The sequence below is a fragment of the Mercenaria mercenaria genome, chromosome 6 (assembly GCF_021730395.1).
Source record: "Mercenaria mercenaria strain notata chromosome 6, MADL_Memer_1, whole genome shotgun sequence".
NCBI classification, from domain to species: Eukaryota; Metazoa; Mollusca; class Bivalvia; order Venerida; family Veneridae; genus Mercenaria; species Mercenaria mercenaria.
Window position 1 is genome coordinate 65,431,439 of NC_069366.1, and position 24,878 is coordinate 65,456,316.

The 24,878-nt window shown below is 34.4% G+C and overlaps 1 protein-coding gene across 3 annotated transcripts in view; it reads right to left on the reverse strand.

Annotated features, from left to right (window-relative positions):
* Positions 1 to 4,699: 4,699 nt before the first annotated feature.
* The window catches only part of LOC123550025 (dehydrogenase/reductase SDR family member 4-like), a 33,498-nt gene continuing 13,319 nt past the window's right edge, over positions 4,700 to 24,878 (reverse strand). The window contains exons 4-11 of one of the 3 annotated variants that reach the window (XR_008371416.1): positions 19,222 to 19,309; positions 17,112 to 17,285; positions 11,888 to 12,150; positions 10,790 to 10,889; positions 9,701 to 9,840; positions 8,741 to 8,853; positions 7,328 to 7,479; positions 4,700 to 6,602 (exon numbers count right to left, since the gene is read on the reverse strand). The gene's annotated coding sequence lies outside the window, so the exon portion shown is untranslated. Of the gene's footprint in view, positions 6,603 to 7,327; positions 7,480 to 8,740; positions 8,854 to 9,700; positions 10,016 to 10,789; positions 10,890 to 11,887; positions 12,151 to 17,111; positions 17,286 to 19,221; positions 19,310 to 24,878 lie in introns of all 3 variants that reach the window. The other 2 variants (XR_008371417.1, XR_008371418.1) reach the window with 2 other exon arrangements.

Below are 24,878 nucleotides of genomic sequence, written 5' to 3' on the forward strand. Positions count from 1 at the left end.
AGAAAATGCGTTACGGTGGAAACACGAGCCCCGCGACATATACATTTTAAGCTTTTATTAGAAAGCTAATGCGCAAACTAGTAAAACTATTAATTATGCAGACTTCTACGGATAACAATGAAACCAAAATACACTGAAAAGTGTTAAATATCCGTATTTTCCTTCTTCTTTCTATATAAAATACCTTAAGAGGGTCATGTACTTCAAACCTGGATAAAAATTGTACTTGAAGGGACAGAGATAAACGGAACTGAGATTGTAGCAGTTAAAACATTAAATTACACGAAATACAAAAAATCACTGCGGTTCAACTAATTTGATTTTACCCTGGTAACAAGGTAACCTACCTCCTCTTTCTTAATAACTATTTTTTCTTTTGTTTTATTATATTGTTTTTATAGTCACATACTGTCTGCGCTATTCATCATTGTTTCTATTTTTAACAAATTTATTTCTAGTTTCTTCACACGCTCGCTAAGATTTTCTTAAATTTTGATAGAAAAGTCACAAACTAGTTTCGCCGTGAATTGCTCATCAGTGTGTCTAAATATACAGCAACAATAAATACATTAGAAATTTACATATATATTTTCTTGTATGTAGGAGTTACCAAACTGAAAACTATTTGTCTTTTATCATGAAGATTTTTAACATTATCTATTTTTGTTGCTAAAATTGCTGATATTGGTAACTTTTTGTATCATCCCATTTTATAAATCTTTTGTCGTAGTTTATTGTCCCTTCTCAAGGGAAGGAACAGTTATGGTGAACATGTCGCAATTGACTGAGTAGGCAATGGATACAAGGGTATCATCAAAGACATCTGAATTCCAGTAGGGCGCCGCCATCTTGGACTCATGCATATTTATTACCAAAAAAATAATTATTAAGAAAGAAGTGATTAATAAAATTATTTCTGGTATATATATATTCACTTTTAAATATTTCTAGTTGCCAATCTTTATATTGGATTGAAAAGTTCAAGAGGGCATCTCGGTAGAAGAATCAAACAACAAAATCGTCGTGTATATAAATCAAACAACGAAATGTTGCTTGTACCAAAATATTTTTGCAATGGGATGTTTTAGAAGTTTTAAAAAACTCTTAAATTACTGTATAAATTTATGTTTATGTGCAAATCATTTAACATCCCGTAAAGTGTACGTTTTGTACAGAAATTACATTTTCACGCACGGCTACGATTTTTTCGTCACTATAAACTGGCACTGTACCTTCGATATTTTTTAACAAACAACGACAAACATATAATACCGAAAGCTGAGTGAAGATAAATTATATGGCTACCGACTGGACGTTATCGTTTGAAAATTTGTATATCATAAACACACTTGCTACTGCAAAATGTTTCCTCTGTTAGGTCAAAAAGTAAACAAATAACGCCATATTGAACTGCAAACAGCATTTTTCTCGCCTAAAAAGCAGAAAAATGCAAAATACGTCCACCCCCTGATTCAATCAACGGAGGGCCATTTCAAATATACCAAGGTCATTATCACACCCTATAAACGACTGTATTCCCTCTTCCTCTTGCGAGTGATCAAAACAATAAACTTACAGCTAAAAGCTGAAAAACAGCATTTTAAAGTGACTGATTTGCTTTGAATGTATGTATATTTACATTTTATTGGAAGCTAAACATGATTTGCTTCTGTATATAATGTGTTTTTGATGACAGGTAGAATTATAGCAAAAAACTCGATCGATGACTGATTTTGTCCAGAAATTGTACACTGTCGGCGTAAAAAGTACTTATTTTCTTGCTTGAAGAATGACCTACATGTAAATTCCACTGTTCCATGGATAAAGAAACAATACTAGTTTAGTAAAATACAATAAATCATTTACAAATTAATCCAATTTGTTTATAACCGTAAATGAAAGAAGATTCGGTGTTATTTCCTGACTGTATGCACGCTTGCTTAATTTCTGTACAAGTGCTTGCGAGTTTGGTAAAAAGACTGTATGCCTGTTTGTGAGTGACTTCTTTACAAAATATCGGCGTTTCCTATGCTCCTTTAGTATTTCTTCATATTTAGAACCCGCAACTAATGTTTGAAGGAGGGTGGTATAAAGCAATCATCACCGGTCTGTCAGTTCAGTCTATTTGTATATGTGTCCTCATATATTTGGTCGTGCATTACTTCAACGCCTACCTATCTCAAAGTTTACATACAAACATCGGCCATATGTAGTTAATGTCTATCTAATTATTTTCCTTTTTTCTTTTTAAAGTGACAAATGTGAAACATGGTCTGTTTTTCATGTCAGTGACATAACTTCTTTGTTCATTAAGTGATTTTGAAATAACCTGTCACAAATGTCCGCCTTCAAAAGACCGTAATGCGACGATGTGTCACGCATACAGGACTATATTTTCTAGAATTTCAAACCATTGAAACCAATATATAATCGCAACTGCAATTAATAAGGTGTGAAGATATAAAAAGTAAATGGGGTGATTTGGAGTGAAACGGCGCCAGATCGAATCCACTAATTCTTTGTAGATCGCTTTCATGACACCGTCGCACAGTAAACAGCTCTGTTTTAATTTTGTCTTTTTATTTGCCATAAACAATAATAATAACTTTATTTTCTGAAGGTGACATACTAAGTGTACAAATACAGATATTTAACAACTTATTTCCAGTATGGCCTTCAACTGATATACATTCACACATACACACAATCATACAGTCAATTTATAAATGCGAATGACATAAGTCCCCATTTTACAAGCAAAAGTGCCATTAGAGAAAAAAATGAGAGCTCAAAGTGAGCTTTTGTGTTTACCCTGTGTCCATCAACAACAACAACAACAACAACAACACCTACTACTTTTATTAGTGTCAGATTACATACATGTAATAACATGACTCTTTTTTTTTCAAACAAGATGTGGGTTTAGATGGGGACAGGCATAATTATATATCATATTATATATAGTAGTCATCCGTCGTTAACAATTTGACTGTTAACACTGAGAGATCACATTTTTGGTCCAATCTTAATGAAACTTGGTCAGAATGATACCCTCAATAGTCAATAGCATCTTGGACGAGTTCGATATTGGGTCATCTGGGCTCAGAAACTATGTCACCAGGTCAAATCAAAGGAAAAGGTTGTTAACAGTGTAGAGATCACAATTTAGTCCAATCTTATTGTAACTTGGTCTGAATATTACCCTTAATAAAACCTTGTAACAGTTCGACATTGGGTCATCTGGGTTCAAAAACTAGGTCACCATGTCAAATCAAAGGAAAACCTAGTTAACACTCTGGAGGCCACATTTGTGACCATTTATTAATGAAACTTTTTTTTCAAAATGTGTTTTTAATGATATTTAGGTCGAGTTCAAATCTGGGTCAGATGGGTCAAAAATTTGGTCACTAAGCCAAATTAAAGGAAAAGCAAGTTAAGACTCTTGAGGCCACATTAATGAACATATCGTAATGAAACTTTGTCAGAATATTAATCTTGATAATCTATAGGTGAAGTTTAAATATGAGTCATTTGAGGTCAAAAACTAGGTCACCAGATAAAATTATAGGAAAAGCCTGTTAACTCTCCATCGGCCATACATATGGCAATATCTCTAATGCCTACCCACAACTACCTGCTGTGATTTGATAATCATTTCTCATACATTTATACTTACCAAAATTTATACTTACCAAATAACACACAGCTTTCTATATAAATGTCGGAATTTGCCGATCATACTGAAACAAAGACGAGGTACAACTCACGCCATTTCTAAAACAACGGAAGTGGATTGAGCAACGACCAAATCCGCAAGGACAGATTCCCGGCGAGTGTGCGTTATCACTATCAAATGTAAATTATTTCTAACATGAGAAATAAAGGTAAATCTTGACAAATAGTAAACACAATGGTTGTACTATTCGCGCACGGTATTTGTAATGATAACATGTTTATGTTATTATTGAGGAAGGGGGATCGGATATTCGAGACAAAATAGTTGTACTACTTATGAATTTGGTTAACTGATTTACCATGAAGTAAACTCTGAATTACTAATAAGGACTTATTCGACTTTTCCGATAATGTTTTCGTAATATCTTTTTCTATTTACACGTCCATTCGCTGAAATATTTTTTTTCAAATCAAAGGATTATTTTGTTGCAGACGGACAGACAGACGGGGGTCAGCCTATAGTCCCCTCCTTTCTCATCTCATCGATATTTAGAAATCGTAAGGTAACATTTCTTCGTGTGATTTCTATAGGGAATCGACAGTTAATTTCTTGCATGACATAATAGGGACCCTGTGTATACATTCAGTTTCTAATTCATATTTTATGATAGTATATTTGTGTAACACCAACACTGAATACGTGCATGTAAACGACCCTGAAGCATTCAATTAACTATCTAATTAAGTAGGATAGTGAGTCACAGACCCTCCACCCTAATCCCAATGGATTAGTACAAGCATCGCACGGGGATTTCGACATTACATGACATTATAAAAGAAACAATTTTGTATGCATATTTTTTACGCCTTTTAATGACATAAACCGCCTATTGTACTCGCAAGATGGAATACAGTATCACTCGCAAATACGCATTCAGATCAAAAATCAAAATTGGCAAGTCGGCATACAGTAAATGTTTTTTCACCGACTAGATAAACATTAATTTCATTCAATAACGCAACAGAAACGAAACATTTTATTTACATATATTTATGGAGTATGCATACTTATTACAAAAAACATCATGAATAATTGGATTACAAATCAATTTGGCGTGATATTCATCAGTTTCCTGACTTAGTCGAGTGAATTTTCATGCAATGAGTGTGATCAGTCAACATTTTATAAGTATTACCTGTCAGTTTCATCTATTATATCACCATATACACACATTTATGTTAGACTTATCGTTTAACTTAAATACACATACAGCGTAAAGCCAAATGCTGAATTTGAAGACTATTCTTACTTTTTGCGTGTCTGTTTATTGTTTTGATCACTCGCAAGAGGAAGAGGGGGAATACAGTCGTTTATAGGGTGTGATTATGTAATGTAGAGTTACCTAAAATAAACAACATGGATTGACTTTATCACGAGAAATTCGTGTCGGTATATTACCATAGGATGACAGGTTTGTGATTTATACACTCAGTTCCAAAAGAAAGTGTGCACTTAGTTTTCTGTTATTTTTTCTCGGTTATTTCAAAGAAGTATAAAATATAACTCTTTGGTTATTATCATGAAAACTTATAATGTTTGGTACCAAAATGTAAATCAGTTCGTAAACAAATTGGTGTGCAATTTAGATTTTGAGTTATACCTGAGAGTTAGTGTATGAAAAAATGAAACATAAACGTCGGGGAATTTTTTGAAATATTTAATCTTAAAAAGTGCACACTTTCTTTTGGAACTGAGTATATATTGGTCGTACTATAAAATATCAGATAGCCTCTACATTTGAAACGCGACTATTGAAATCACTTAAAAGGAAGCATTTGCCATTTGAATATAATTTTTTCGATTACTGAATCAATATCTTCGTAAAAATCTAAATTTTCTGTAATAATTAAGTATTATTAATTGTAAGAAGGTAGAAACGCAGCACAAGAATACATGTTCACCAAATGCATTCAAATAAATTTCTAAGTATTTGGATAATTTAACCATAACAGATCTAATAGAATAGGTCGCTCAACATGACAAAAACGAAAATGTTGCAGACTCGGTTTAATTGAGCATGTTCTGTCTTGTTTTTAAGATACAGCCTTGAAATGTTTATGACATACTCCGTTTTGCACACAAATTGTAAAACTGAATTTAATTGAGCATGAATGTGACCTACTGACTTTCTTAATATTTTATCATCATTTTGACATTTGAAACATGTAGCTCATATTACTCAGGTGAGCGATCCAGTTGTTGATAGATTTCATCTATCATTTACAAAACTATTAATTGGTTGTTTTGAAGGGATTACAGATCTATGATACACAAATTGTTGCTTTTTTTCTAGGCTTGCTTTGTAGGCTCCTACGTAGCACCAAAAAGTCACTTTAATGTTGGGCCTATTTCGCTGTTTGCTTCAAAGAAACAGTTAGCCAGAAATCACAACAACAGATCTTGCTCAGAATACTTTTCAACTTTCACTATTTCCAACGATTTCTTAGAGAGAACATGCCAATTGTCGTATAAAAAAGAACATGGAAGTTGAGACTTTATACTTCATGAATCACAAGGAATTGAATTGAATTTATAAAACTTTATAACAAATCAACATCTTTATTTTTTCTTTTAAGTAAAGGACAAGACCGACGAAACCGCCCCACTCTCAGTAAATCTTTAGAACGAATGCCTTTAATGGAATGTCATTTCTGCTCAAGCAGTTAGTCAAGTTTGCTTATTAGCCAGGTAAGCAAGTCGATGGCTTCAGCTGATGTATCCGGCATACGCATTCCATCCAGTTCCATCATTTGAAGAAATCTTCCTTCTAGTTCTTCGTCTATTTCAGTGCTAGATGGAACGTCGCAGTTACCACCCAGGCACTCGCAGCCTGCCTCATCAACTGGGAATTTGTAGTCATAAGTTCCTGTCCGGTTGAAAAAAAATAGGTGGATAGCATTAAAGGTTACTAGCATTAAAGTAAGGTCAACAACGGTAAATAGGTTTTTCAACACATGACCATCACGTGGCATAATTTACATTCACTCTGCTGTCACAATTCTGTGCACATAAGTAATGTCAGTGTTCCATTTTAACGAACATGACATTCCCTTCAATTTCAGTTTATTTTACCTATGTATTTCAGTTTCAATACGGAGGTACGAAGTAGAATATAATACGTTACGATCTCTAGGGAAAGGTAATCTTTACGGTAGGCGGTCAACTTCGGTTGAACACGGAACAGTTGCTAGAGTTATTTTAATATGGTTGGCAATGTGAAAGACCAAAACAAACTGACCATCAAGGTTTCGAATCCCATCCGACGTGTTGATTTTTATAGAACAACTAACTCCACTTTAGTTGCAGTTAAATACTGACATCTGTTTTGCATGTTTTTATCAAAATCATTGACGTATGAAGTCGCATCTATTCCACAGTCCATTCACTTTTCTTGCTATACTTATTGTATGTACGCAACTTTTGTTGGGTCATTGTTAAGCTAACTTGACCTATTCCTGCAGTGTTGACACGGGTATACATTTTTACACCACAATTACAAGAGCAGAATAAATATTTAAAAAGTTCGTTTTTGTTCCCTTTTCACCCAGTAAAAGGTTTATTGTGGCAAGACCATAATTAAAATTCGTTTACCATATAATTCTGGATACAAATATAAAATGTCTGGCTTTCCACAAGGTGTTCCTTCCCGTGTCTGCCTCCTTATATAATGTGTATTCCACTCTGCCCGTATTAAGTCCAATTCATGTTGAATAAGTTGCATAAAACAGAATCTGACGCAACTTCTGCAACAAGAAACAAACACGATAACAATTATAACTGAGAAAAAGTAATACAAAAAGTAAAACTGGCAATTGTTTTGCAGCGCGACCATGTATTGTCCACAGAATATGACATAAGGCTATCAAAACATACATTTACAAAATAAGTTTTCTGTTCCATAAACCCTTTTTCTAAGCATGCTCGGATCCAGTGGCACCCACCGCAGTCGACTGTCCATCGACCACATATTCTTTCAACATAGAGCAATTGAGGAATATGTTAACAAATATCTAAGGTACTAAGTAACAATCAAGGTACATAGTGACTTGCTAGAGATTATTGTGAGTGCCGATTTGTGGGGAAGACACGTTTTTGACAACACTTTCTTTATCTAAAACATTGGAACATAGATAAATTATAACTCGAACATTATGCTGTTAGCCTATGTATCACACATGCCATACTTGTGTGTCGATATGTATTTGAAACGGCATGTATCGATATTATATCGATCTTCTGTGTTTCGACATCCTTAGTAAGAAACGGTCATTTATGACAATTTAAGGAACATATAACTATGAAAATAAAGAGCATGACCAGAGAAATACAGAAGATGCAAACATTTATATCGTGAATTCTATAAATGTAATTACAATAAATATGTCTGAGGAAGGAGCTCAATATGAATATTTCAGGGGCAAATAATTCCGCTAGGCTGGACAAACATTTCAAGATGCGCAAGTTCACATCCGGTATTACAGGCGACTGTTGTCTTAAGAAGTGGGAGAAACAGGATGGCTCAGAGAAACCCATCGCTCTGGAATATGTAAAAACAACCAAAATCACATACACCCAGAACAAGAGTAGAACCTAACACGGATTCAGAACTAACCACTTCACCACTGCCCTAAGCAGACATTTAATATTAAAATAGGTAAGATAATAATCAATGGGAACCGACAATGTTTAAAACAAGAGCTGCCGGAGGTCAGCAACGCTTGACTATTCAACAGCCTTGTCAACAGAAACACGTCGAAAAAGGAGCATAATTCTGTAAAACTGCATAACAGTGTTATGGAACCTGTTCACCGCATGTTAGATCATCACAATGAACAAATGTGTGAAGTTTCAAGCCATTCCCATTAGTGAGTAATAACAAACCAATTTACATATAAAACTTAACAAAGTCGGGACTCCGACGACGAAGCATGTGCCAATCCAATAGACCAACTTATTCTTTGAATAGTGGAGCTACTAATCTTCAACCTTATAACAATAACTTACACATGAATACCGTCTGCTGTTGAGAAAATCCCTTGCTCTTCCATTTGACAAAATTTATCTTTCCATGCCGCTATGCATCTTTGATGTAACTGCCGCCACCAACACTCTATCCTCTAAAAATAAGGAAACAATAATGTGTATGCAAATTTAAACATGGAGTCGCCAAATCTTTTCAATCACTGTTTATACCGATTTATTTGTTTGCTGGTTTGAAAGGGGTTTAACTTAACGCCGCTTTCAGCATATCGCTAATCAGTTTACCAGTACTAGTTGCTGAATTATTCAAGTACCTGACAAGTTTCTTTTCACAGGAATTATTTTAGCTTATCTCACGCATTTCAAAAGAACCCGTGCAAATGCAAGGCATGATATCAAAACCACCCGCCTGCTGGAATCTTCAGTTTCCAAGATTTCAATTGTTAAAGCCCATTAAGTCGGCTCTTACGATGCGCGCACGGCTTCAAGGTGGTTGCAGTTCTGTTCATTTTTCCATTAAAGGGAGCCCAAAACCACAAGGGCTATACCAGTTTGTGTAGCGATCTTACAAGTATTTGGACAAGGATATATTATATGAACAAAATTGAACAAGATGTGTCCGGAAAACACTATTCCCTCTCAAGCAACCTTTTCGTTAAACAGTTATGTTTTATGGGTCAGATTAAAGTTTCACTATCAGGGGTCACGGTGACCTTTACCTTTAACCTAGTAAAGGGTCAAGGCAGTTGACGGATGTGGAGATCAACAAGGCTCATCTACATATGAAGTTTGAATACCCTAGGTGGAAGCGTTTTCATTTTATGAGCAATGTGAAAATTTTGTGACACAGACGGACTGGCGGAAAGAACCAAAACAATATGCCCCCGATCATTCGATCCGGGGAGAGGGTGTAAAAAGTATTGTGACGCGTGCAGCTCAAATTCAAAGAACAATAACGTATTGCATTCTGACACTTTTACTAACCTGGTTTGTATGCGAGCTACCAACGATAACACTTCGTTCACCAGCCATATCGTCACCGTGATACCATCTGAATGCTTTTTGCATATCCTCCACAACAACATTTTCCGTACCCGCATCCATCCTGATACACCGTGGAACCCCTTATATAATAAACGTTAAATAGAATTCACAACTATTGGCTATATCTATACTTTATAACGCGGAATGTACAAGTAACCTACACTGATATCCAAGGCTTGATTTTGGTATAGTTTTCTGGTCCTTAGGGATCATTGATCTCAACACACAGAGGTAGTACAATACAGTTAGTAGAATCTGTAAAGTAAATCAAAGCCTTGAAATGTCTGATGGTTGCGGGGTAGATTTATTTTCTGTTTAAATGCCAGTCTATGAATATACATGAATGAGAAACAAATGCAAATTTAATATGCCTCATATCAAAGACGAACTCTGCCTGGCCCAGCTTGTGATGTAACCACGGGCTGGAATACCTTATCATTGATAGATCTTATATAATCTAAATGGTCAGTGTGAATGGATACAGGTTGAATAAGAACTGCTTGTTCATTGATAATTCATCCGCAGTGTTCATGAAATGGGACTATTTTGTGCAGCACATGAACATCCTTTGGATGTGATTTGGAATCAAATAAAGATGCTATGATTGTCAGAAATACGCTTTAAATTTGTTAACGGGATAAACCCGGTATCTTCAAAGTTGAACTACTTTTTACTAGGCATCAGTACTTGTCACAAGAAGCTGTGCATTGTCACACCCTATATGGCTCCCTTCGGATACAGCTCCTCGGAGAACAATTACACAAAAACACCGTGGAGCTATATGCGGAACAAAGCTACAGGTGTTCCGTTTATAGCTCTTGTTTTAGCAATGAAGCTATATACGAAACGGTGCTCCGAATATAACTCTCTGCGGAGATATATCTGTAGGGAGCTATAAAGGGTGTGACAGTGCATACATGTATAACATACGTGCAGTAAGCAATAACCGCGCACAGTACAGAAATAACCTTACACCACATCACAGTGAAAATGATTGGTCATTACTATTGTAATTAGTAACTTACTCACCTCTTTATTTCTTTTACGAACTCTAGAAAATAGGTAGCAATGATATTCGGATTATTATTGGAAACGTGCAACTTTCAGCCAAAGAACCCGTCTCGAAAAGCTGAAAAAAGGATATTAACTGAGTAGAACTATATAAAAAAAGTATCAGACATACGTGTATTCTAAACATGAGTTTCTTGCGGTTTATGGTATTTACATGTATTTCAAAATTGAACCCATTTTTATAAGGCCTAAATATTCTTTCTGTCTGGTAACATGCTCAAACGGAAATTATTTATTATTATTTTTTTAGGACTAATTGATACTATTCAGATTTTGTTGTCAAAAAATAAATACAAATAAGGGGGTCACGCAGTTGATTTCTAACATCACTGATAATGTTTAAAGCATAAAAAGTGCAATTCTGCAATTTTTTATCTCAAAAGTTAAAAACAATATTGCCAAAATTTTAGGGTAGGTAAGGACACAGGAAACAAAAAATTATTCATGGAAAACTTGAACTTGTTTGGCATCTATGATTCTAAGGAAATCAATTTACGATATTAATTTAATTACATTTAATATGCCTAGTCTAATACATTTAATTATTAGAGAGTTTGATATTTCAACCTTTGCCTTCCCCTTCAACGTCTCTTGCGAAGTTAACGTATGAAGTTGAAGTTCGATTAAAATTCCTTGAGATTTCAAACATTAGAATGAACCTTACTTCTTTTAATCCGCCCATTCAATTTATCCGTAATTACGATCGTTTTTTTTTTCGTGCATTTTCATACCAATTGTCCGAAAGGGCAGGAATTTTACAAGAGGTTTTAAAAATGAAAAAAATGAAAATTAAATAAAAAACATTTCAATAAATATAATCATCGCATGGATATTAGAGCGATTACCAAAAAAAAAAAAAACACAAGAAAACCAAAAACAACAACAACAACAACAACAACAACAAAAAACACACGATAAAACAATGTGAACAATGTAAAAACTCGTTAGTGTTGCTCCAAACATTTAGGTTTTATATAAAATTCTGTCAGTATAGTCAGTATACAATGCACGATTGTAAATCATACATGAGAGGAAATAAAAATGATTATTACATACCTAAAATTATTTTCCATTGGGTTTCAGTGGACCTCGATCGTGCAATATTTTTCCATATCATGACGTTGAACGTTTTCTTATCGGACTAGTCCCAATCCGTGACTCTAGTTACCTCCCCTGACGGTCCGTCCATTGCGGATCTCGTTTCTTTAGATTTTTGTTGCTATTGTGTGTTTGTTTATTTTGTAATTTATGCAACATTTTGTTTACTTTTACACTTTGATTAACCTGACCTATTGGATACTGCCACGTAATTTATCAGACTGAAATGAAATGAAAGTTATAATTACGTCATGAGTTGGACTAATATAGGACGTGGAATGTTTTCTTAACGTTGTAATGGAAAGAATCGCGTGACGTCCATGGCATCCACGCGCACGTTGCGACAACAAGTTGACGTCATTTTCGCGGAAAATATTAATGCGCGTCAGTTTGATTTGTTTATTGCGTTTTCGGAGAATTTTTTTCCGTATTTTTTCCTGTCTTTCGTGACAGAACGATAATTTAGATATAAATTAATCATTTGATAGTGGATATGTAATAAAAAGGTTATCAACTTTGTATGTGGATATATGCACTCGTTCTTTCGCGGACAATATTGCGCTCCTAAAGTCGCGCAATATTACCGCTGCAGAACTCGAGCATATATCCACATACAAAGTTAATAACCTATAATGATCATATCAACGTGATAATGACACTCTGTATGACTCTGTATAATGCCAAACTCTCAGACAGCACAATTAAGAAATAATTTATAGCAAAACAATTCTTTATCACTATTTGTACACGATGGGTGGTTATACCCAGTGGGCATTCGCCGTCGTAACGACGTTGATACGACGTCGGATACGGACGTCGATTCAACGTTGCATTTTGGTTGAAAATGTAAGTTTTTTAGACGTCGAAGTCTGACGTCGATTCAACGTCGGTTTTCTGATGTCGATTCAACGTCGGTTTTCTGACATTGTTTAGACGTCATATTTTTGATATTTGTAATATCGGTTTTCTTTCCAAGAAACAACATTAATCATTTCATCTTTATGAATCATTTTATTTATAATGTAACATTAAAATTCTTTTCAATCGACATCTATCGTCATGATAAATAAGGTCAACATAAATTCGTTGTAGTCAGTGGAGAACTTTCTGCTTTGATTGTTGAATCTCTCAAAATCATCACAATTATCAGTGCAAACTTCATCTGAAATATATAAGATGTGAATGTTCAGTTACTTCAAATGCACTCTGAAAGTTTAAATTTTAAACATTATATTCAATGTTAACTCTTCTATCAAGTATGTTTATAAGTTTTATTTTATAGTTAAAAGTTTCTTGTTCTTACGAATTGTATGAATTTTCTAAGGCGGATAATAATTGATATGATAAGTCAAATAATTAAGAAATAAATATTGAAATACTTACTTTCTACAAATCGTGTTGAATATTAATCCATACAGTTGCTCTAAATGTCTGCAAAACTCTCGCGAATGTATCATATTACCATGAGAATGTGTAAACATCTCTGCGTGTGTCTAACTGGGCTACATGTGTAAAGTTCAACGCTGGGTCAGATTTCGTAACTAATATTCCCGTTTTGATCCAGGTATATCATCTGACATCATAGTTTGAAATTGAGCCAAAATGAAATTCTTGCGCCAGACCAATTTAGTTTGTTAAATGCATACTAAAAACTACTCATTCCATCGGTTACAGGTCGGATATTTTGGTTATTTTTATTTATTCAGACATAAACCAAACCAATATCCAACGTCAATTCGACGTCTGCTACCGACGTCTGTTAGACGTCGGGGTTTCAACGTCTTTTCGACGTTGCATTTAGGTCGACGACGTCGCGACCTAAATTCAACCAATATCCAACGTCGATTCGACGTCGTATGCCTGCTGGGTACGTATAACCGCCCGAGTGTATAAATAGTATTATTCTATATCTATTTTATCTATCCAATCGCGAACGTTCATTTGCAACACGTGACCATACAATATATTACGGTATTTGGATGCACGTGCGTACAAAAATCCTGTATTTTCTGTATTTGGACGCACGCGCGTACAAGAAAATCCTGTATTTTCTGTATTTGGACGGTTCAACAGTCCCATGTTAAACATACGATAAAGCCCGAAACGCGTGAAAATGTTTCGAATGTAAATCGGATGAAGTAGGCGCTCTGTGTACAGAGTTTGATTATGCGTCTTGAAATCTGGATTTAATTTGCGGTTTTTTTTGTTTGTTTACAACACACAAAAGACGATTCAAGGGATAACAATGCTATCTGATTTAGATATTAAAACGTTCGTTAATAATCAAAAACTTAGAAATACAGTAAAAAGGATCATCAGGTGTTGGAATATTTGAAAAGTCGCTAAAAGAAGCCGTTCCGGACGAAACCTAGAAATTGGTATCAGCCCTGACTATCTGAATAGCTACCTCAGCATTTTTTGTTTAACGGTTAAGAAACAAAATGGAGAAGATTATGAATGGCAGCGGACGGGCGGTCAGCATCCAAAACATGTCTGCTCTATAATTCAGTTTTCGTCGACTCTTCACCAAACTAGCTGATAATGTTTGTGGGCATTACATCTCGGCCAATTTCGATAACCAGCCAAATTGTACCAGGCACTCTTTGATTATAGTCATTGAATTACTCGAAAAACGGGGAATTTAGCCTTGTCCGCTCTTTTAAGTCGAACAGTTTTCATCCGATCTTCACCAAACTTGCTGACAATGTTTGTGGGCATAATATCTCAGCCAAGTATTATTACCACCCAAATCGCCAAATGGCTGTTGTAGGGAGGTTGCACCATATACTTTTTTTAATGATGATACGCAGAAAAAACAACATTCAATGAATTACGTATATTACGTATGAAGTGAAATAAATATAGAATAAAAAGGTTATTTAAGGTCTAACATTGTTCTGTATAAAATATATTTGCACTCATACCAAGCTGGGAAAAAACTAGAAAAGGCAGGAATACAATATTCAGTGAAACATTTTTAATTTAAACTATTATTATAGTATGATAAAATAGATATAGAATAAAAAGGTTATTTAACATTGTACTGTACAATACGAGATATATTTGGACTCGTACCCAGCTGAGAAAACCATATTGAACTCGCCTAGCGGCTCGTCCAATATGGTTTTCTCAGCTGGGTACGAGTCCAAATATATCACCGTATTGTACAGAACAATGTTAAATAACCTAATAATAAAGCACTGTTTGCTATAAATTATTTCGATTCTAATATGTTCTTTATGCGGCAGAATTCAGTTCGAGCGAAAATTATTGCGAATTATTCTGCAAAGCGAATAACTAATTCAGCATGATTATAAATTAATCAAAATTTTTGTGCAATGTGACATTTCGTTTAAAACATGTTATTAAGTAAAATATTTCATGAAATTTTAAAGCGCTATTTCTTGATGCGTACATGGCGCTAAATACCACATTGACGTGACGTCGTTATGATGATTAAAGCATTGTTAGCCATATTAGAATATGATTTTAATACACTATTTTATAAGTAAAGCATCTGCGGATCCAGGAGTTTTGGTTAGAGTTGGTTAGAGGGACACCAACATTAAAGAGGGGATCACACCCATTTCAGTGTGTGTGTGTGGGGGGGGGGGGATATAAGAATCAAAGGGGGAATTAACCCACAATGTCCCTCTGCCAGGTTCTGGTTCCGTGCATTTAAAGAATGGAGTTATCCCATACGGCTAACAGGAAACGTCTCTCATCATGATATCATAGATCTGAAATTGTCTGATACTTCAGAAGAATTTTCCGTCTTACTAGTACCATTTTATGTTTATAATTAAAACGCAGTTGTCGTATTAAGTGTCCGACAGAAACAGATTGATTTTATTTGGATGTGAAAATAAAATGTTCCACCAAATGATAATCGCGCGTAATTATTTATTTTTCAAGTAAAATGACTGTCATGCCATGTGCCTTAATCCAGATTTCAGTCTTTGATGCCGAGTATGTGGACAGAGTAGATGTAAAAAGAATGAAGTTTCGACTTTCGTGATATCACATCTTCGGACGTTCAAAACTTCACTTCATACGACAAAAAGGCCCATCTGGTATAATCGATACCGCCTGGGGACACAAATATGCCGTAGAAGTTAAAGTTTGAACAAAATCTCAAAGTTTCTCAAAATCAATTGATAACTTCATACTTCCAGGTTCAATTCAATGTATTTAGTTAAAATCATTAGCCATACAAAACTTCATTATTCTTATACCTATTGGAAGTGTTTCGCATCAAATTTAGTCTAATTATATATATGGATAACAAATAACTTAATAAGCAGAAATCCTGAAACTAAGCTTTTTATTTCGCATAGTAATAAAGAGAAGTCTTAGGCTGTCGTGATATTACATGAAAACTTTAGTAGCAACGTGTGATATAAATAAAATACACGCATATCTGTGACGTTTTACCCAAAATATATATGAGAGACGTTGAAGGGGAAGGCGAAGTTTGAAATCTCAAACTCTCTATTATCACCAATGAAAACTTGTCTGTATTTAGTTTGAGTCCTACTTGCGTAAAAGTTGCGTTGGCGTTTACATGAAAACATTGAGGATATTTCTCGACATATTTTTCTGCACGTTTTTGAAAGATTTAGAATTATCATTGCAGGTAGCTCAATGATAGATTTGCAAAACAAAAGCTTAATTTTCGAAAACAAATGCATAAAACGTGCATTTTCACCATTACTTCAGTTATTCTTCAAAATGTTTAAACTAGTACTCACAAGTTTACAATTACGGTGGTTTTAAAAGGTTTTCATCACCATTTCAATAATCAATTTGTCGGACATACGATCAAAATCTATAGCAACTGAACAATAAAAAGGGGAAAATGTTCATAGAGTTTATGTAAAATTATCAGTTATATAAATAATAAAATGTAAAAATTGATAACAATTAGCATTTAATACATTCATTTGATCAAAGTGTATCCTCGCTATTAAGACAACATCTGCTTTCTCAAAACAAGGCCTTAACAGTAAGCTGGTTCAATTTATTTCTTATTTGGGCTGAAAATGTTTCAGTTATCAAAACATATTGGTCCTAATACAAGGATGGTCTTAAAGGATTTTGCTGTAAAAAGACAGATATCGGCCAAAGTTATAGACTAACAATGACAGTTAACTGACAATGAAATGACTTGAAAAACTCATACCCACAAATGGCTCCGTGGATTCCAAACCCATACTTCTTTATCTTGTCGTAACCGTCAATGTGAATTAGAAAATTCGGACCTCTGTTAAAGTATTCTCTTCTTGAAAGCCTGTTCGACAGTCTGGCCTGAACACCTTCAGGATCTATGATGTTTTGATATTGCAGTACCTTATGTCTAAAATATTTGGTTTAAACATATTTATTCATCTATAATGTATCGCATAGTAATTACAATTATACAGTTTTGCACTTAGTATATCTAAAATTTTTGAATAACGATATCATAAATATTAGTAGTGGGTGTCCCAGAATAAATTTCCACTTCACAATGATATTAACTTTGCTAAAATAAATTTCAAATACTAGTATGCATGACTGGTTAAAAAAGAAAGGCTTTTTAGACTTACAGTATTATGGTAATAAATATGGATGAAATCATTATTAAAACAGTGCATTCCGGTCCTTTTCTTATATTCTTTATCTCACGTATTGTCTTTTGAGGTTTAACGTAGTTTATCTATTAGTAAGTACTAGTACGTATCATAATTTATTCTAAGATTTTCTTTTCGTATATATTAATGAACAGTTTGTAATGTATTCTAAACAAACTCACTAAAGAAAACGTTGAAAGAAAAATGGGGTTGAAAAAAAAAAAAAACAGAACATAAATATAGTTTCATTAATTGCGTCATCATCAGATAGTGTGATACTTAATGATATAATTCTGTTTGTATAGCTGTAAAACTTACATCCATTTCTTTTCATTTGAGACCAATCATGCTTATCTGTAATTTATTTTTAAGTGGATATGTATTCTGGGACACACTGTATAACCAACAGTAACATGAAAACACAATCACAATTTTCATGACAAATAATAAGAAAATATTTAGTACTTTCACTCATTAGTAACATCACTCCAAAAGACACTTTAACGGAAACAAATAGCTAGAGTTCTAGATAACGAGTTTCACTGACAACAAATGTGAAACAATAAACTGATGCAACCTTCTGGCGCATTTAAGATATAAATATAGCATGTTAAGTATGTTAAGCAGAAATTTGAAAATTCCAATAACTAAGTCACAATGTTTCGGTGTTACATGGTACAGAGCAGCAATACAAACCTCCCTAACATTATTTCATACTTTGTTCGCAACCTACTAGCCATGGCCCGACGACCGAGATTTCAACCTGTACCCTGAACTTCAGCCTGAAGGATACAGGTTAAAAAAGAATTTCTCGGGTCTCTATGCCATCTTAATGGACAGTTGCAGTGTTAGTACTGATTATCACAAGTTTGGATAACGATAGCGAATTTGCGCCAAAAATCAAATCGGTATTTGTTCACCTCGGACCTCATTGGCCAGCGAATAGATATTTCAATTGGCATCATTTTGGTAATCATTGGCAATATGCTCTCACAACATGTGCCCATTTGGCTTCAACATTTAACCAATCAGAGATGTGGGCACACTTTGGCTTCTATACAAAAGGGTAAAATAACCTAGACAGACGTTATATATAACCCGATCATCATCGTCAGTCCTTCAGTCAACATCCAGGGCAGTCAACAGGTTAAATAGTTATCTACATGGTAACTACTAGCTAACTAGAAACCTTACTAAGAGGAATAAACAAGCCCAACAAACGACCTTGTAGCTTTCAAGAATCTTTATCGACCAGACAAACTAACAACAACATCTATTCATTGCGCTAGTCTCAGGTCATCGCATATCTCGAAGTTGCTATATATGCCAGTACATTATATTCCTATTGACATGTGATACATTTCAACGTTTCGTATCTCAGACGTAATAGTGATACAAAACGTTTCGTATCTCAGACGTAAAATTGACAGGAATAGAGCCATATTACTCTGGGTCTATCTTTTGTTTTGTACTGAGCTGCTTGTCTCGTAACACATACATTTGGAGCTATATCTCTATCAGAACACCAATGGGATACCAACTCTAAAGAAGGTCTTCTTCAGCTATCTCAGGAATATTCATATTTCGTGTATCATTATCAGTCAGTTCCTTGCATCTCAAGCAACAAGACGTAAATTCCTATTTAAAAATTTGTGAAAATGAACTGATATAGATATTTACCAAAATAGCTGCTTGAACGACAGCACGATTCCAGTTTGGCCGCCTCTTTAGACCAAGTCTTTTACAATGCCGTTTAAGTTACCGATAGCTGGAATAATAAAAGAATGTAAATGCGCAGCGCTAGTAAAAACATCAACAAAACAGGTGAATAGAGTATGATAATACATAGTGTGGGTTTGATCTCACGATCTTTAATTCAATTACTGACGAGTCGAGTTATTTTCATGGTATACCGACTTTTATTTAACAGTAATGTCAGCAATGACAACAAATGCAACAACTGCATGATTTGTGTGTGTGTGTGTGTGTGTGTGTGTGTGTTAGGAGGGGTGTGGGTGGAGACACTATGTTCCAGATTGACTTGCCATTCTAGGTGAAAACAGAAATGAGACCAAAGCTAACAGAAACATCCCTGTACATGAAGTTATCATGTAACAACCATAACGGTAACATCTGCACTAAAGGTAACACCATGCACTAAGAGTAACAATTTTTGACACCCAAAGCAACCTGCACTAAAGATAACTTTGTCAGTGACACCAAAGGCAACAATCTCCGACACCAATTATGACATATTTCACACATGCACTGAAGGTAACGAGTATCAGCACTAAGGGTAACTGGCACTTACCGCAACAACTACAGTTATTGCTACCATCACGTGTAAAAACCTCACCACCAAGTCTTTGCGCTGTTTTACCCGTGTATGCGGTTGTTTCGGGTCTGGGATGGTGATATGCCTCATGTCTGTGACTTCCCTGTTGCGGACCGTTTTCGTTGTACCTTCAAGGTTCATTTTGGAAATTATACCTGGCAGACCCATAATATTTATATACGGAGTTGTTCAGAATAAATAGAAAATACTTTCTATAGAGGTCACCTTGTTTGGTAATAGGTATTTAGTCTTACAAAACATGTACTTCGACTGTCTGCATTATATTTTGTATACAATATCAAACTTCTTTTTCAAACATATTTTTTTCTCTAAGTTTGTTCTTGTTATGTGTCTTACATAATTATCAAGGTACACCGGGAAATAAAAAATAGTTTACTCTTATATTTGTTGAAATACTTCAGTTTTTGTCAATTTGACAGCTTTACTTTCACTTTCATTTTGCAATGTTTGCATTTTTATATGTACACCAGGTTTATATTTGTTGAAATACTGCAGTTTAGTTTTTGTCAATTTGACAGCTCTACTTTCACTTTCATTTTGCAATGTTTGCATTTTATATGTACATGGTTTGTAACACTTTCAACCCCTGGAGTACCTGGACAAATATGTTAGAAGCACAATGATAATAGAAGTAATGACAAAATACTTTTGAAAAAGAAGTTTGATATCTAACAGTCAAAGCACATGTGATATAAGACAAAATGTGTTGTCCGGAAGGGAATATCTTAAAAGTTTCTTCTGCTTATTATGAACAGTTTGGTGTATTCTTTAACATGTTCATGGAGAGTAAAGGTAACAAGAAAATAAATCTATATTTAGACAATACAGTGGGGGAAACTTCCCAATCCGGAAATCGGGACTTCCCCTTTTTTGTTACTATATTAAGACATTTTTTCCCGTTCGGGAAACAAAATCACAGTTTTTTAATAGGGTCAGAAAAACTGATCAGTGCATAAGGATTTTCAAGTTACAGAAATATTGATGGTACCATTGTACAGAAGAAATGTAGTTCTAAAATTCTACCGTTCAGAATTTGTTTTAATGATTTTGTTATCTTTTTATTGTCTTCGAAAGTTGGCACTTCTACTTAGAGTTAGTGCAAAATATGCATTTCCCGAATTAGAAATGCAATTTCCCGTTTGGGAAAGGTAAATGGCTTCCAAAAGTGCTGGATATAATTTTGCTTAAAAAAATCTGTAACCCATTTCATTTATTCTGTCTGAAATATTAGCAATGCCGGAAGTATTGGAATACGGAGAAACGTATACAAGTGAAATATACAAAGTCGTTGATGCCATTGTATAGAATTTGCAAAGATGAACAATACTCAACAACAGCAGCATAGAAACACAAACAGAGTCTTGGTATCATGGGCAAATATAAGTAATAGCGATATAACTACTGATATAAAGATCACTGTCATATCAGAATTACATACATTGCAAATGCTGTGATCAAGTTGTATAGTTGCAGCTTATATACAATTTACCATAATTTTCTCAGATCCGAACTGCTGTTCTTTAAATAACTGGCTGATTTTATAATAGAGTTTCCTTTTCAAATGATGTAGAAATGTAAATTTTACCTTAAAGCCATTAGTACGGGTCTATTGCCATCATACTGAGTATGTTTTTCTAATGTAAGAAGTGAAATCATTATTTGCATTTTGAGAACTTATAGACCAGTCATTCATTTTGTATGAACAATGAAACATAGCATACAAAAGCCATTGACATTTCAGTCTGTTTGTGCATTGGTTATTAACCTGTTTTAAACTAGAGCACTCTGAGGTAAAAACCTAAGCAAAAAAATCCTATCAAAGTTGAAAAATAGACATAATTTTGTAAAAAACGCAAAATTTACAAAACCTGTACAGTGAGCAAGTGTGTGAAGTTCCAATCCATTTAAATCAGTGGTTATGGAGATACAAACTTACAAAGGAATTTGGAACCTAATTCAGTATGAAGCTGCACAGAGTAAATTTGTCATAAATCTGAAAGCAAAATTAGGTCCTTCTCTCAGTTATCCAACAACTGTCTCAGAACACTTAACGTCATTACATTTCCTAAATGTTGACTGTATGATAGCTTTTGATAATAATTAAGTAATGGGAAAATCTGACAAGAAGTTGAATGCTTCATGGAGACATGTTACTTATATTATAAACAGTATATATGACATCAACTATGGGGAGTTATATAAAAGTTCGGACAATATTGTTAAAAAAAAATGTTTATGAAGAGCAAATGCAGACACACAGTCATGTCACTGGTGTTAGTGATTGCATCGATCAATCGTTTTACAGATTTTATCAAACTGACAAAATTTTGCAACCAAAAAAATAACACATTTTATATGTTTTACCTTTGGACTGCAGCTCATATGATTCAGTTAGACTTGTACTTTATCGTAGAAATGGTTTAGAAGCTGGTGTTGAAAGATATATTATGTCACAAGAAACCAAAATAGAATCGGCATTGGGTATTTCTCGGTATTGTGTGACAGTTTACCATATGTGCAGATAAGCTTATACATGACAAAATGTAGCGACTCCATTCGTGGTACTGCAGGTTTTAAACAGCACAGCTTAAAGGGACGACACAAAATATATCTTTGAATTTGATTGGGTTGTTACACCTTTAGGTCACTTTGAAATGAACATGATTTTTCAACTAAACTTTGAACCCTGTTTAAAAAGTCTTGCTGTTTTGATTATGTGTAGGTAAAAAAAAGCTTTAAATTGTGCTAAACTCTGTCGATATAATCGCAAATCTTGGCAGATGACAATATTTCCTTTTGGATCATTACCATATGTCAGGGAGGCCATTAAGAACAATAACGTCCCTTTTGCAGAGGGATACATACATTGATATAAAAGGTGAAAAAATCCAAATCAGTTGTATATGCATGAGCAAGTGTTAAGTATGGAACCTAAAGATCATTATAAAACCTGTATGGATACAAAAATGAATTAGTTTGAAAATGAAATTTTATATGGAGACAGTTTTTAAGGAAGAAAGGTTATGAGATTAATTTGATTCTGGTTTCATATCTCATAACTTTTACCAACTTTGCAACAGTTAATCACCAAGTTTTCTTTGACAATGAAATATCATCAGGTAATATGGCAGAGGTCCTGTGTATGTAACATCCACTGAAAGACTAACTGAAGAGAGCAATAATCAGTCAAAGGAAGCAATTTACAAATTAATTGAGAGTTGTTTGTACAGGCTAAAGAATGAAAGAAGATATGCAACAGTATTATACAGAGAATACACGCCTTGAGTTTTGTGTAAATGTTTTGTTTCCAGAATTTCAATAAAAATAGTTATTATTACTCGCTTTTGTTTAAAGACCCACCACAACCTAGTGACCTACTTTTTTCACTCTTGAAAACTTTGTGAAAATCTTTCTTAAAATACAGGTAATATACAGCTATACTACAAGTTCTCAGCTGGACAATTATGGCCTTTCCTGAATAAATGTGTTTTGACAACTTCATCTGCAAAGTTCTTCAGTCGATCTGTTTTCAGCATAGTTTCAGATATATAGGTAAATAATTATAATACAACGTAAAAACAAAATGTGATTGAAATATAACTTAATACACTGATTTCTGTACATATTGCTACAGCCATTAAATGAAATGTTAAAACATTAAACACATCCTCTTGGCCTAAAATCTGTCACTGTCAATTCTTTACTAGATACTTGTCATTTCTCATTTTCTTCATGCAAAGCATGTATAATTACCATCCTGGAAACACAAAAGAATACAGTTATTTTGTGGTGCCTCTTTAAACATTTCCTGAATGGGAAATCAAGAGTTAAACAGTAAACTGCTGCATTTCCCAATTGGGAAATTGCATTTCTAATTCGGGAAATGCAGGCTTTGAGCAAAGATTGAGCAAATATGCTTATTTCGGATGACAAATAAAAAATAACAAGACCGTTTAAAGATATTCTGAACGGTAGAATTTTAGAACAACATTTCTTGTGTACATTGAATTTATCATTATCTCTGTAACTTGAATATCCTTATGCACTGATCAATTTTTCTGACCCTATTAAAAAACAGCAATTTTGTTTCCCGAACGGGCAAAAATGTCTTAATATAGTAACAAAAAAGGGGAAGTCCCGATTTCCCGATCGGGAAGTTTCCCCCACTGTTTATGAGACCAAGGCCTATGTGACGTAAACAACTAAAACAAAAATTCATCCAGGGGTGGTTTCAAAAGACTTTACATGAACCGTAAATGTATACAATATGTAAACAACTTACAAAGTACGTGATATATGCATGTAGTTCAATCACACCTTGATCACCTAGACGTATAACTTACCTAAGAATAACATTTTGTTTAATTTCTAGCAAGGTCAGTGTTTCAGTTAATGAAAAACCGGCTGAAAAATACTCTCGGACATGTCTACTTCGTTTTCCATGTTTACGCATGCAAAACCGGAAGGCTAAAGTGCGATATTAAAATATCGTGTTTTCGTATTTTCGCCTTCGCGGTCAGCAGGGCGAAAACGCGAAAACGCGATACTTACACACGAAAATACGAAGCAAAAATATCGCGTTTTCGCGCTATCAATATCGTGTTTTCGCGTTTTTGCCCTACTAACCACGAAGGCGAAAACACGAAAAGACGATATTAGATCAAGGGCGATAACGCGAAAACACGATATTAACAACGCGAAAACGCGATATTTTTGCTTCGTGTTTTCGTGTGAAAGTATCGCGTTTTCGCATAAAAATATCGCGTTTTCGCGATTTCGCCCCTAGGACGACAACGCGAAACTGCGATGGCCCCAACGGAACACCGTACATTTAAGTAAAGCTATACAGTGTAATAACTTCTTAAAATATGTTTTTGTGAATTTTAGTAATTACCTTACAGAAATAATTGGCCTCTCGCTATCAATAGCAGCCAGGTAGATCTAGCAGTTAAGTAGCTGCTACCACACTGCTACCAGTAGC